This window comes from Tamandua tetradactyla, chromosome X, assembly GCF_023851605.1.
Source record: "Tamandua tetradactyla isolate mTamTet1 chromosome X, mTamTet1.pri, whole genome shotgun sequence".
NCBI classification, from domain to species: domain Eukaryota; kingdom Metazoa; phylum Chordata; class Mammalia; order Pilosa; family Myrmecophagidae; genus Tamandua; species Tamandua tetradactyla.
Window position 1 is genome coordinate 113,526,421 of NC_135353.1, and position 11,543 is coordinate 113,537,963.

The window sequence follows — 11,543 nt, forward strand, 5'->3', positions numbered from 1 at the left end:
AGACAGGTATATATATTGTAGTCTATCTGTTAAGTAACAACCACAGTAAGTGTGTAAAGGTAAAACAGGACAAAACTTCTGCTGTAATTTGTCAAATGTTTTTACTTCTAAAAGTAGTTTCATTTAAATGCTTATAATTTAGGCTTAAGCTGTAAATTTTATAGCAGTGATATTTAATCCTGAGTTTTAAATGTTATTTCTAAATTCCTAAATTCTTCACTCTGTGTATAACCTAAAATTCCCTAGAACTTTAAGTTTTAGGATAACACCTAAAACACAAGACTAAAGGTCTCCAGATCTAAAAATCAGCATTGCTCCACACAGCTATCATTAAAAACCTGTAAATTTTCTATAGGACACTATCTAATTTAACCTGTCTAGTATTTGCAAAGTCCCTTGAAGGACTAAAGAAAAATTAAAACTATTCAACTTCCCCAGCTGGGGAATTCTTGCTATTATCTTAAGCAACAGGGGCTCCTAATTTAACAAGCCAAACTATGGTGAAGCCAAAATCCTACCGCCAGGGACTTTAGCTCTGAAAGCAACACTAATTGCCCTACCATGAGCTCTAAAACTAAGAAAAGACAAAAATCTATGCCTTCTTATTCCTACAGTCGGTTCACCACCAGTGTAAAAATAGCTAGGCTTTCGCTACGTTAAACACTACCAAGAAATACACAATTTCATAAATAGCATGTTCTTGCCAACAAAAATAACTAATTCATTACCCTGGCCATCAACATATAATATTAAAATCTCTCAAGGAAATAACCAGGTTGGCCCAGCAGCTAAAGCCATAGCTGAGCAATCAAGCCCCTTCTAAGCCTCATTCCTACACAACTTAATTTGCCACATGCACCCCCCCCCCTTATTTCTGAGTTAAGCAGGAGTGAGTTACCCAATTGGAATTCATTCTTTTTAAAAGCAATTTTATTGAAATATATTCACATAGCACTATTCTAATATACTAAAAACTGAAAAGGGGTATCTAGTCACTGCAGAAGAGTAACCTCCAGAATGAACTCTTGCCTCTACTTGAAATGTCCCACTCACTGAAACTTTATTTAGTTTCATTTCTCTTCCCGCTTTTGGTCCTTTTGGCTTTCTCAGGTCAACATTGCTAGGGCCAGGCCTCACCCCTTGGAATCATGTCCCATATTTCCAGGAAAATTTACACCCTTGGGAGTCATGTCCCATGTAGTGGGGGAGGGCAGTGAGTTTACCTGCAGAGGTGGCTTAGAGAGAGAGGTCACATACGAGCAAGAAAAGACAGTCTCTGGGGGTGACTCTTAGGCATAATCACAAATAGGATTAGTTTCTCCTTTTCATGAATAAGTTTCGTTAAAGCAAGCCCCAAGATGGAGGGCTTGGTCCATTAAATTGATGGTCTCCAATGCTTGCAAAAACATCAGGAATTCCCTAGTTGGGGAAGTTAATATTTCCACATTTCCATGTTTTCCCCATTCCCCAAAAGCGGCCCTACAAATACTTTTTATTTTCTGCCCAGATTACTCTGGGATGTATCATAGCATCACACTAACCTACACAAACCAACAAGGTCTCACTCCCTATGGAAAGTTCTGTGTAATTATGGCATTCAAATAAACCAACCATAAAAGCCAAATTAGACAATGTGTGCTTTAGTTTGTAAGCTTCTGGAATGCAATATACCAGAAATGGAACAAATTTTAAAAGGAGAATTTATAGAGTTGCAAGTTTACAGCTCTAAGGCCATGAAAATGTCCAAACTAAGGCATCCAGGGAAAGATACCTTGTCTCAAGAAGGCCAATGATGTTTGGAGTTTCTCTTTTAGTTAGGAAAGCACATGGCAACATCTGCTAGCTTTGCCTCCTCATTTCATAAGGCTTCCCCAGGGGCATTTTCCTTCTTCAACTCTGAAAGTCTCTGGCTGCATGTGCTCTGTTGGCACTAAGCTTTTTCCAAAATTATTCCCTCCTAAAGAACCCCAGTAAGCAAGCCCACCTTGCATGGGTTGAGGCACATCTCCATGAAAACCATCTAATCAAAAGTTACCACCTACAATTGAGTGGATCACATCTCCATGGAAACAATCAAAACGATCCCAACCAGCAATATTAAACGACGATTAAAAATCTTGGCTTTTCTGGGGTACACAACAGAATCAAACTGGCACAGAATGCTACAGAAAATATAAATTTTGCACAAATAAACATCTCTTCTATCAGTCTCACACAGAACTTGAAGTTTTAAAACACAGTCAATATCATCCTTTACCCTTTAGTCTGATTTGCTTTAATCCTAACTAGATCAGCTTCATTCATATCTCTAATTGGAGTGTGATCTCTTTTTCAGCATTTTTAACAGTTGTTGTATGAGGTAATGCTGACTTTCATAGCTGTAGAACTCAGGTGTCACACAGATACCCTAAGTTCCAGGGAATGATCAGGTGATACACAAAGAGCTCAGCATCTCAGAATATAGAAATAGCTGTTACAACTCATGAATAGATGTGACTGCAGTAAGAGTTTATAATCTAGGAACCTTTACAATAAGCCTTCCTCTGATACTCCATGCTCTCAAATTCTATTCTTATCATTTACACGTTATTGTCAGCCTATATTAGTGAGGCATTATAATATTTAATTTTATATTTGTGGGGGGTTTTCTGGCTTATTTCACTCAACGTACCCTCCTCAAGGTCTAATTCATCTAGTTGCGTGGCTCACAACTTCACTCCTTCTTGCAGTCACTCAATATTCCATTGCTTGTATACACCACAGTTCACTCTTCCAGTCCATCAGTCACTTCACTGATTGCAAATCATGAATACTACTTCTGTATGCACCAGTGTGCAAATGTCCATTCCTGTTCCAGCTTTCAGTTTTTCAAGTATATGCCTAATACCGTGGTTCCAGGATCATAAAGCAACCCTATATTTAGCCTCTTGTGGAAGCACTACACTGCCCTCCAGAGGGGCTGCACCATTCTACTTCCTGCCAAAAGTGAATATCACACTCTCCACATTTTCTCCAGCACTTGAATATTTCTGCTTATTTTTTAAAAAGTTTTATTCACACATTATACAAGTCATCTTAAATAATCTATGCTTCCCGGCATAATCACATTGTTATGTATTTACCACCACAATCTATATGAGGACAATTCCATTTCTTCTGCAAAGAAAGAAGAGAAAAAAAATGAAGAATAAAAAATAAAATAAAATTGGAGAAACAACAACAACAAGAAACCCATACTCCTCCTTATATACCACTCTTATTGAATTTAGCTTTGGTGCATTGCCTTTGTTACACTGAGTAGACGCACATTACAATATTACTGTTAACTATAGACCCTAGCTTGCATTAGTTGTATTTTTTCCATTTACCACCACATTTTCAACACCTTGCAATGTTGACATTCATTTGTTCCCCCTCATGTTAAACATTTTTATATTTGTACATTTAATCACCATCATTGTCCTCTCTACGTTTCGCTAAGTTATACAGTCTCAGTCTTTGTCTTGTATCTTTCCTTCTGGTGTCATACATGCCCCTAGCCTCCCTCTTTCAACCATACTCACTCCGCTTTGTTCAGTGTATTTACAATATTGTGCTAGCATCAGTTAGTACTGTGCCATTTATTTCTGGATCTTTACAATCAATCCTGTTGAACATTCTTTACTTCAGAATCAAATATCCAGTCTCTTCCCTCTTACTCTCTCTTGATAAACTATGTTCTCAACACTAACTCTCAAAGTTTGCTCATATTATTTCTTATTAGTGACACCACACAGTATTTGTCCTTTTGTTTCTGGCTAATTTCATTCAACATAATGTCTTTAAGTTTCATCCATGTTGTTGCATGCAGCATAACTTTATTGTATAACCTTACTGATAGTCTTCATTTCTACACTCTTCTCCAACCTCTCTCTCCTGTCTTTTCCAATTTACCTGTAGTGTTCCCTTTAGTATTTCTTATAGAGCAAGTCTCTTGTTCATAAAGTCTCCCAGTGTCTGTTCATCTGAAAATATTTTACTCCCCCTCATTTTTTGAAGCAAAGTTTTGTCTGATAATAGAATTGTTGGTTGGCAAAAATTTTCTCTTTAAGTATCATAGGTATATCGTACCACTGCCTTCTTATCTCCGTGGTTTCTTTTCTGCTGAGAAATCCCCACATAGTTTTATCTAGCATCCCTTGTATGTGATGGATCATTTTTCTCTTGCTGATTTCAGAATTCTCTCTTTGTCTTTGACATTTGACAATCTGATTAGTAAGTGTGTTAGCGTGGGTCGATTCAGATCTATTCTGTTTGGGGTACTCTACACATCTTGGATTTGTAATTTTATGCCTTCCTAAGACATGGGAAATTTTCAGTGATTATTTCCTCCAATATTCTTTCTGCCCCTTTTCCCTTCTCTTCTCCTTCTAGAACAGCCATAACATTCTATTCCCTGAGACCTGCTCATGTTTTTCCATTCTTTTCCCTATCTGTTCTTTTGAATGTAGGATTTGAGATGTCCTGTCCTTTAGTTCACTAATCCTTTCTTCTGCCTCTTCAAATCTGCTATTGTAAGTCTCCATTGTGTTTTTCATCTCTTGTATTGTGCTTTTTATTCTCATAAATTCTGCCATTTGTCTTTTCAAGCGTTTGAGTTCTTCTTTATAGTTGCCCAATGTCTTCTTTATATGCTTCATCTCTTTTGTCATATCTTCTCTCAACTAATTGATTTGATTTTTTACTTTATTTAGCATATTTGATTGAACATTAATTTATGGTTTCAACTCCTGTATCTCATTTGAAGTGTTAGTTTTTTCCTTTAGGCCATATCTTCATTTTTCCTAGTATGACTCATAATTTTTTGCTGGTGTCTTGGCATCTGATTTCCTTGATTAGTTTATTCTGGATGTCCTTTCACTCTTTTACCTAGGGTTTTCTTGTTGGTTGGCTTTGTTCTCTATGTGTTCTTTGGCATTCAGTTCAACTTATTCTAGAGCTCTAGCCTAGCTTCTATTTAACTGATCATAATTTTTCAACACTTGTTTTTCTGGTTCTTGCCTTACCTATATGGAACCTTTCTTTTTCAGGATCATATCACCAGATATGATTGACCCAATCGGATTTTCCCAGACCAGAGAGGCCCAGTTCTCAGGAGTAGGCTGTAATCAGTATCAAGTTTCCCTGAGGATGAGATCCAGCAGGTTGTCAGGCTTTCCTGTGAAGTCTATAGACTCTATGATCTTCCTATCCTGCCAAACAGGTATGTTATATAACTCATTTATAGCAGAAAAAAACAAGTAGGGGGATTGAAATGGTCATTGAAAACCTCCCAGGAAAGAACATAAATAGACATTTGCACACTGATGTTTGTATCAGCATTATTCACGATTCCCAATAGATGGAAACAGGCCAAGTACCCATCAACAGATAAATGGATAAACAAACTGTGGTATATACATATGACGGAATATTATTCAGTTGTAGGAAGGAATGAAGTCCTGATAAGTGCAACAATGTAGATGAAACTTGAGGACACTATGTTGAGTGAAATAAGCCAGAAACAATAGGACAAATATTGTATGGTTTCAGTAACAGGAACTAATTTTAATGAGCAAACCCCAGTAGCTAAAATCTAGACTACAGTTTACCAGGAGATCGAAAAGGGAGTAGAGAATAGGCAGATGATACTTAATCTATGCAGAAGGTAAATAAAGTTGAATGTAAACATTCATAACTGGATAGCACAATATTATGTGAGTGTAGCACAATACTGTAAGTGTAACTAACAATATGAGTATGAGTATGGTTGAAAGGGGAAGACTAGAGTCAAGTATGTCACTAGAAGGAAAGCTGGAAGGCAAACATTGGACTGTATAACAGTGAAACCTATAGTGGTAGTTAATTGCAATGACTGTAGTTAATTGCAAAAATATAACAATGTTCTCTCACAAACTAGAACAAATGTACATCACTATTAAAAGGTGTCAACAATAGGGTTGTATATTGAAAAATACAATTCATGCAAACTAAAGACTATAGATAACAGCGACATTGAAATATCCTATCATCAATTGTAACAAAGGCACTATACCGAAGCCGAGCATCAATAATAGGGTGATGTAAGGGGTATGGGAGTTTTTTTCAGAGAAATAAGAATGCTCTCTTACTGATGGTGGCGGGGAATGTATAACTATGTGCTTATACCAAGTGTCATTGATTGTATACTTTGGGTAGATTGTGTGGTGTGTGAATAAAGTTGCTCATTAAAAATTTAAAAATACGTATCTCACAAGAGAGAAAAGTCCAGGACCAGACGGCTTCACAAGTGAATTCTGCCAATCATTACAAGAAGAATTAATACAAATCCTGCTCAAACTCTGCCAAAAAATTGAAGAGTAGGGAATCTACCTAACTCATTCACAAAGCCAACATCATCTTATTACAAAAGCCAGAAAGTTGCTACATGACAAGAAAATTACAGACCATGTTCTCTAATCAATCAGGATGCAAAAATCCTCAACAAAATACTTGCAAATCAAAACCAGCAGCACATTAAAAGACACCATGATAAAGTGGGTTTTATCCTAGGTATGCAAGAGTAGTTCAATGAAAGATAATCAATTAATGTAAAACACTACATTAACAAATTGAAGGGGAAAACCACATGATGATGTCGAGTGACATGTAAAAGGAATTTGACAAAATCAAGCATCCCTTCTTAATAAAAACACCTCTAAATTAGGAATAGAAGGAAACTTCCTCAACATGATAAAGAGCATATATGAATAACACATAGTTCACATCATACTCAATGGTGAAAGATTGAAAGACTTCCTACTAAGATTTGGCACAAGCAAAGGATGCCCACTCTCACCACTACTTTTCAACACTGTGCTAGAAGTTTTAGCTAGAGCAATTAGTAAGAAAAAGAAATCAAAGTATCAAAATTGGAAAGGAAGAAGTAAAACATTCACCTTTGAAGAGGACGTGACCTTATATCTAGAAAGCCCTGAAAAATCTATAACAAAGTTACTAGAGCTAATAAATGAGTTCAACGAAGTTATGAACTACAAGATCAAACAAAAAAAAAACAATAGAGTTTCTGTACACTAGTAATAAGCAACTCGAAGAGGATTTTTTTTGTTTAGTTACTATTTATAATTCTATTATATATATATATATATAATACTATTTATAATAGTAACTAAAAGAATCCAATACCTAGGGATAAATTTAACCAATGATGTAAAGGACTTATACACAGAAAATTATAAAATATTTCTAAAAGAAATCAAAGAAGACCTAAATAAATGGAAAATATTTGAATATATGAGAAGGATCGGAAGACTAAATATCACTAATATTTCAATTCTACCCAAATTGACATACAGATTCAACACTATCCCAATAAAAATTTCAACAGCCTACTTTGCAGAAATGCAAAAGCCAAACATCAAATATGTTTGAAAGAGCAAGCAGCCCTGAATAGCCAAAAGCATGTTGAGAAAGAGAAATAAAGTAGGAGGACTCACACTTTCTGACTTTGAAGCATATTACAAAGCTATCCTAAACAAAACAGCATGGCACTGACATAAAGATAAATATGTTTATCAATGGAATCAAATAGAGAGTTTAGAAATAGACCCTCACATGTATGGGCAATTGAATTTTGACAAGGCTGCCAAAGCTACTGAACTGTGACAAAATAGTCTCTTCAAAAAATGGTGCTGTAGTACTGGATAGCTGTATCCAAAATAATGAAAGAGGATCCTTATTTCATCCTTATACAAAAATTAACTAAAAAATAGATCAAAGACCTAAATAGAAAAGCTAGGACTATATAAAAGCTAACATAAAACTCCTAGAAGAAAATGCAGGGAGGCATCTTCAAGATTTAGCAGAGGTAGTTTCTTAGACCTTACACCCAAAGCATAAGCAATGAAAGAAGAAATAGATAAATGGGACCTCCTCAAAATTAAAAACTTTTGTGCTTCAAAGGACTTTTTCAAGAAAGTGAAAATGCAGTTGATTTGATGAGAGAAAATATTTGGAGACCACATATCTCATAAATATTTAATATCCAGGATATATAAAGAAATCTTACAACTCATCAATAAGAAGATAAAGAGCCCAATTTTAAAAAATAGACAAAAGACCTGAATAGACACTTTTCTAAAAAAGGAATAACAATGGCTAAAAAGCACATGAAAAGATGCTCAAAATAACCAGCTATTAGAGAACTGCAAATAAAAATCACAATGAGATGTCATTTCACACATATTAGAATGGCCAGTATCAAAAAAATTTTAAAGAAGCAAAAAAACCCAGAAAATTACAGGTGTTCCAGAGGCTATGGAGAAATAAGAACACTTATTCACTGCTTGCAGGAATGGAGAACATACAGTCACTGTTGAAGACAGTTTGGCAGTTACTCAAGAAGCTAAGTATAGTTTTGCCATATGATCCAGCAACCTCATTACGAGGTATATACTCAGAAGAACTGAAAGTCAGGACTCGAACAGATATCTGCACAGCAATGTTCATATCAGCATTTTTCACAAAAGATAGAAGTGACCAAAGTGTCCATCAACTGATTAATGGATAATCAAATGTGGTATATACATATGATGGAATATTAGTCAGTTGTAAAAAGGAATGAAGTCCTTATGCATGCTACAACATGGATGAACCTTGAGGATATTATGTTGGGTGAAATAAGCCAGGCACAAAAGGACAAATATTGTATGATCTCTATTAGCAAACTAACAGAGTTAGAATCTTAAACATAGTTTACCAGCGGACAGATCGGTGTAGGGAATGGGGAGCTGGTGCTTAATGTGTACACAATTTCTATTTAGGTTTATTGTAAGGGTTTGGAAATGGATGGTGGTAATGGTAGCACATCATTGTGAGTGTAATTAACAGTACTGAATTATGCATGTGAATATGGTTGAAAGAGGAAGTTTTAGGTTGTGTATGTTCTAGAATGAAAGTTAGAAGATGAAACATTGGTCTGTATAACACAGTAATCCTGTTGTTTACAATGGACTAGGGTTAATAGTACAAGTATATGGATGTTCTTTCATGAATTGTAAGAAAGGTATGACACTAATACAAAGTGTTAATAATAGAGTATATGGGGAAAATACACCTAATGTAAATTTTGAACTATAGTTAATAGTACTATTTTAATATTCTTTCATCAATTATAACAAAGGTACTGCACTAATGTAAAGTGTCAACAATAAGGGTGTGTATGGGGACGCTGTTTTTCTTATATGAATTCTCTGTAAACCTACAACACCTCGAATTAAAAAATAATAATAATTTTAAAAGACATTATGCTAAATGAAAGAAACCAGACAGAATGTACTATGTATTGTATGATTCCATTATATAAAATGTACATATAAATAAAACTAAACATAGATTAGTGGTTACGTAGGGATGTGGAAGGATAGAGGGATTGAGAGGTGACTGCTAAGGGGTATGGAGTTTTTCTTTTTGGTAATGAGAATGTTCTAAAATTGATTGTGGTGATGAATACACAACTCTGTGAATATACTGAAAGATACTGACTGTACACTTTGAATGGATTGTATGGCATGTGAATGTATCACAATAAAACTGCATTAAGGGAGAAAGATCAAAGGTGATGTTGGAGTTATACCGAGAAGGTAGACCTTAACAAATGAGTATGATTCCTGACTCATCATACTGATATTTCTTTTAGTCGCCAGTATTTTAAAGCAGCTAGAAGTAAAAACCTAAAATTGTGGAATTGTAACCCATTCCAAACTCTGAAGTCTGCTCTACAACTAATTGTTGCATTGTGCTTTGAAATTTATTGCTTTTTTGTATATATGTTACTTTTCACAAAAAAAGAAGCCAATTGTGATTAAAAAAAATTTATTCCTTCTGGTCTCCAATGTTCTGGAGCAGCTAGAAGGAAAAATCTGAGACGATGGTATGGTAGCCCATGACAAACTCTGGGATCTGTCCTGTAACTACTTGTTGAAGTGTGCTTTGAAAACTGTTGTTCTTCTTTCTTTGCTTTGTATGTATATTATATTATACAATTTTAAAAGTTTTCAAAAACTGCATTAAAAAAAAAGAAGAAACACAAATATACTCCAAGGAACCATAGTGCACCTGGAATGTGGCTCTATCAGGACTCATGCTGCTCTCTGATTTCACTCTTGAATGAATAGGGGTCATAACTTATGGAGGAGAGAGATGTGATATTAAGACTGACCCTGGATTGAGTGACCCAGCAAAGCTCTGTATTTCTTCCTCACCCCCACTTGTCACAGAGAATTGGACCCATCTTTAACTGGTACAGCCTTTTGGAAAATTACAAAAGAATTTTAAAAGTCTCACACTCTTTGTCTCAAAATCAATACTAATATTAGATTGTAGTGATGGCTGCACAATTTGGTAAACATACTAATAATCATTGAATTGAAGACTTAAAAGGAGTGAATTTTATGGCATGTAGACTATACCTCATTAAAGCTTTTAGAAAATCAATGCTAAGGAAATAATTTAAGGTACAGACAAAGCTTTAATTACCATGATGTCCATTGCAGTGGAGTAACAAAATGAAAAACTGAAAACACCTAAATGGTCATCATTACTGGAAAAACTAAGTTAAAAGTGGAATAGCCACGTGATGGACTACTAAGTGATTATTTGAAAATGTTTGAGAGGTTTGAAGACAAAGAAAAATTATTATAAAATAATCAGTACTTTTCTAAAATATATATATATATACACATATCATATTCTTCAAAAAATCTCACATAAAAACTTAGAAGAAAACATCAAATTGTTACTAGTAGTTATTTTTGTGTGGTGGAATTTTAGTATGTTTTCTATATAAAAAATTTTTATTATTTTATATAGAAAATTTTTTCTAGAGGGCATATTGTTTAAAAATCCACTCATTGCCATTATCCCCATTATCCACTGGGGATACAGAAATGAATCAGACCTAGATCCTGATTCGTGAAGAATTTCTCAGCAAGTAGAAGTCAACTAACATGTAAAGCAAATCAGTGCAGGGAGAGAAGGATCTTTAGAGAAGAGAGTCAGGAAGTGTTCCCTGAGGAGGTGCCATACAATTGCTTGGGACATAAGTTCACCGCCCTCCCACACACTATACTGCCTTCCAAGGAGATGAGAACCATACAACCACTACCCAAAGATAAAGATGAATATTTTCCCATAAAGGAGAGATGACATTAGACTGACCACTCACCCACCCTGACCAGGAATAGTACAGGGAGGTTCAACCTAAGAAGCAATTCCAATGTCCTGGGAAACCCCAGCCACCTTTCTCTATCAGGACAGTTTCTTCTCTAGGATAGCTCATAGGTCTCCCAACCTAACAGTAGGTTTTATCCCCCAGTTTCTTTCCTAGGTACAGGCAGAACACATGGCAGGAGCATAGAAAAAGGAAATGAATACAACATACATTTCTTATACCTGCTCCTGCTAAAGGTTCCAGATCCCCGCCCTCAAGTTGCTTGAGGTCTGATGGGGGAGGAAGACATAAAGCA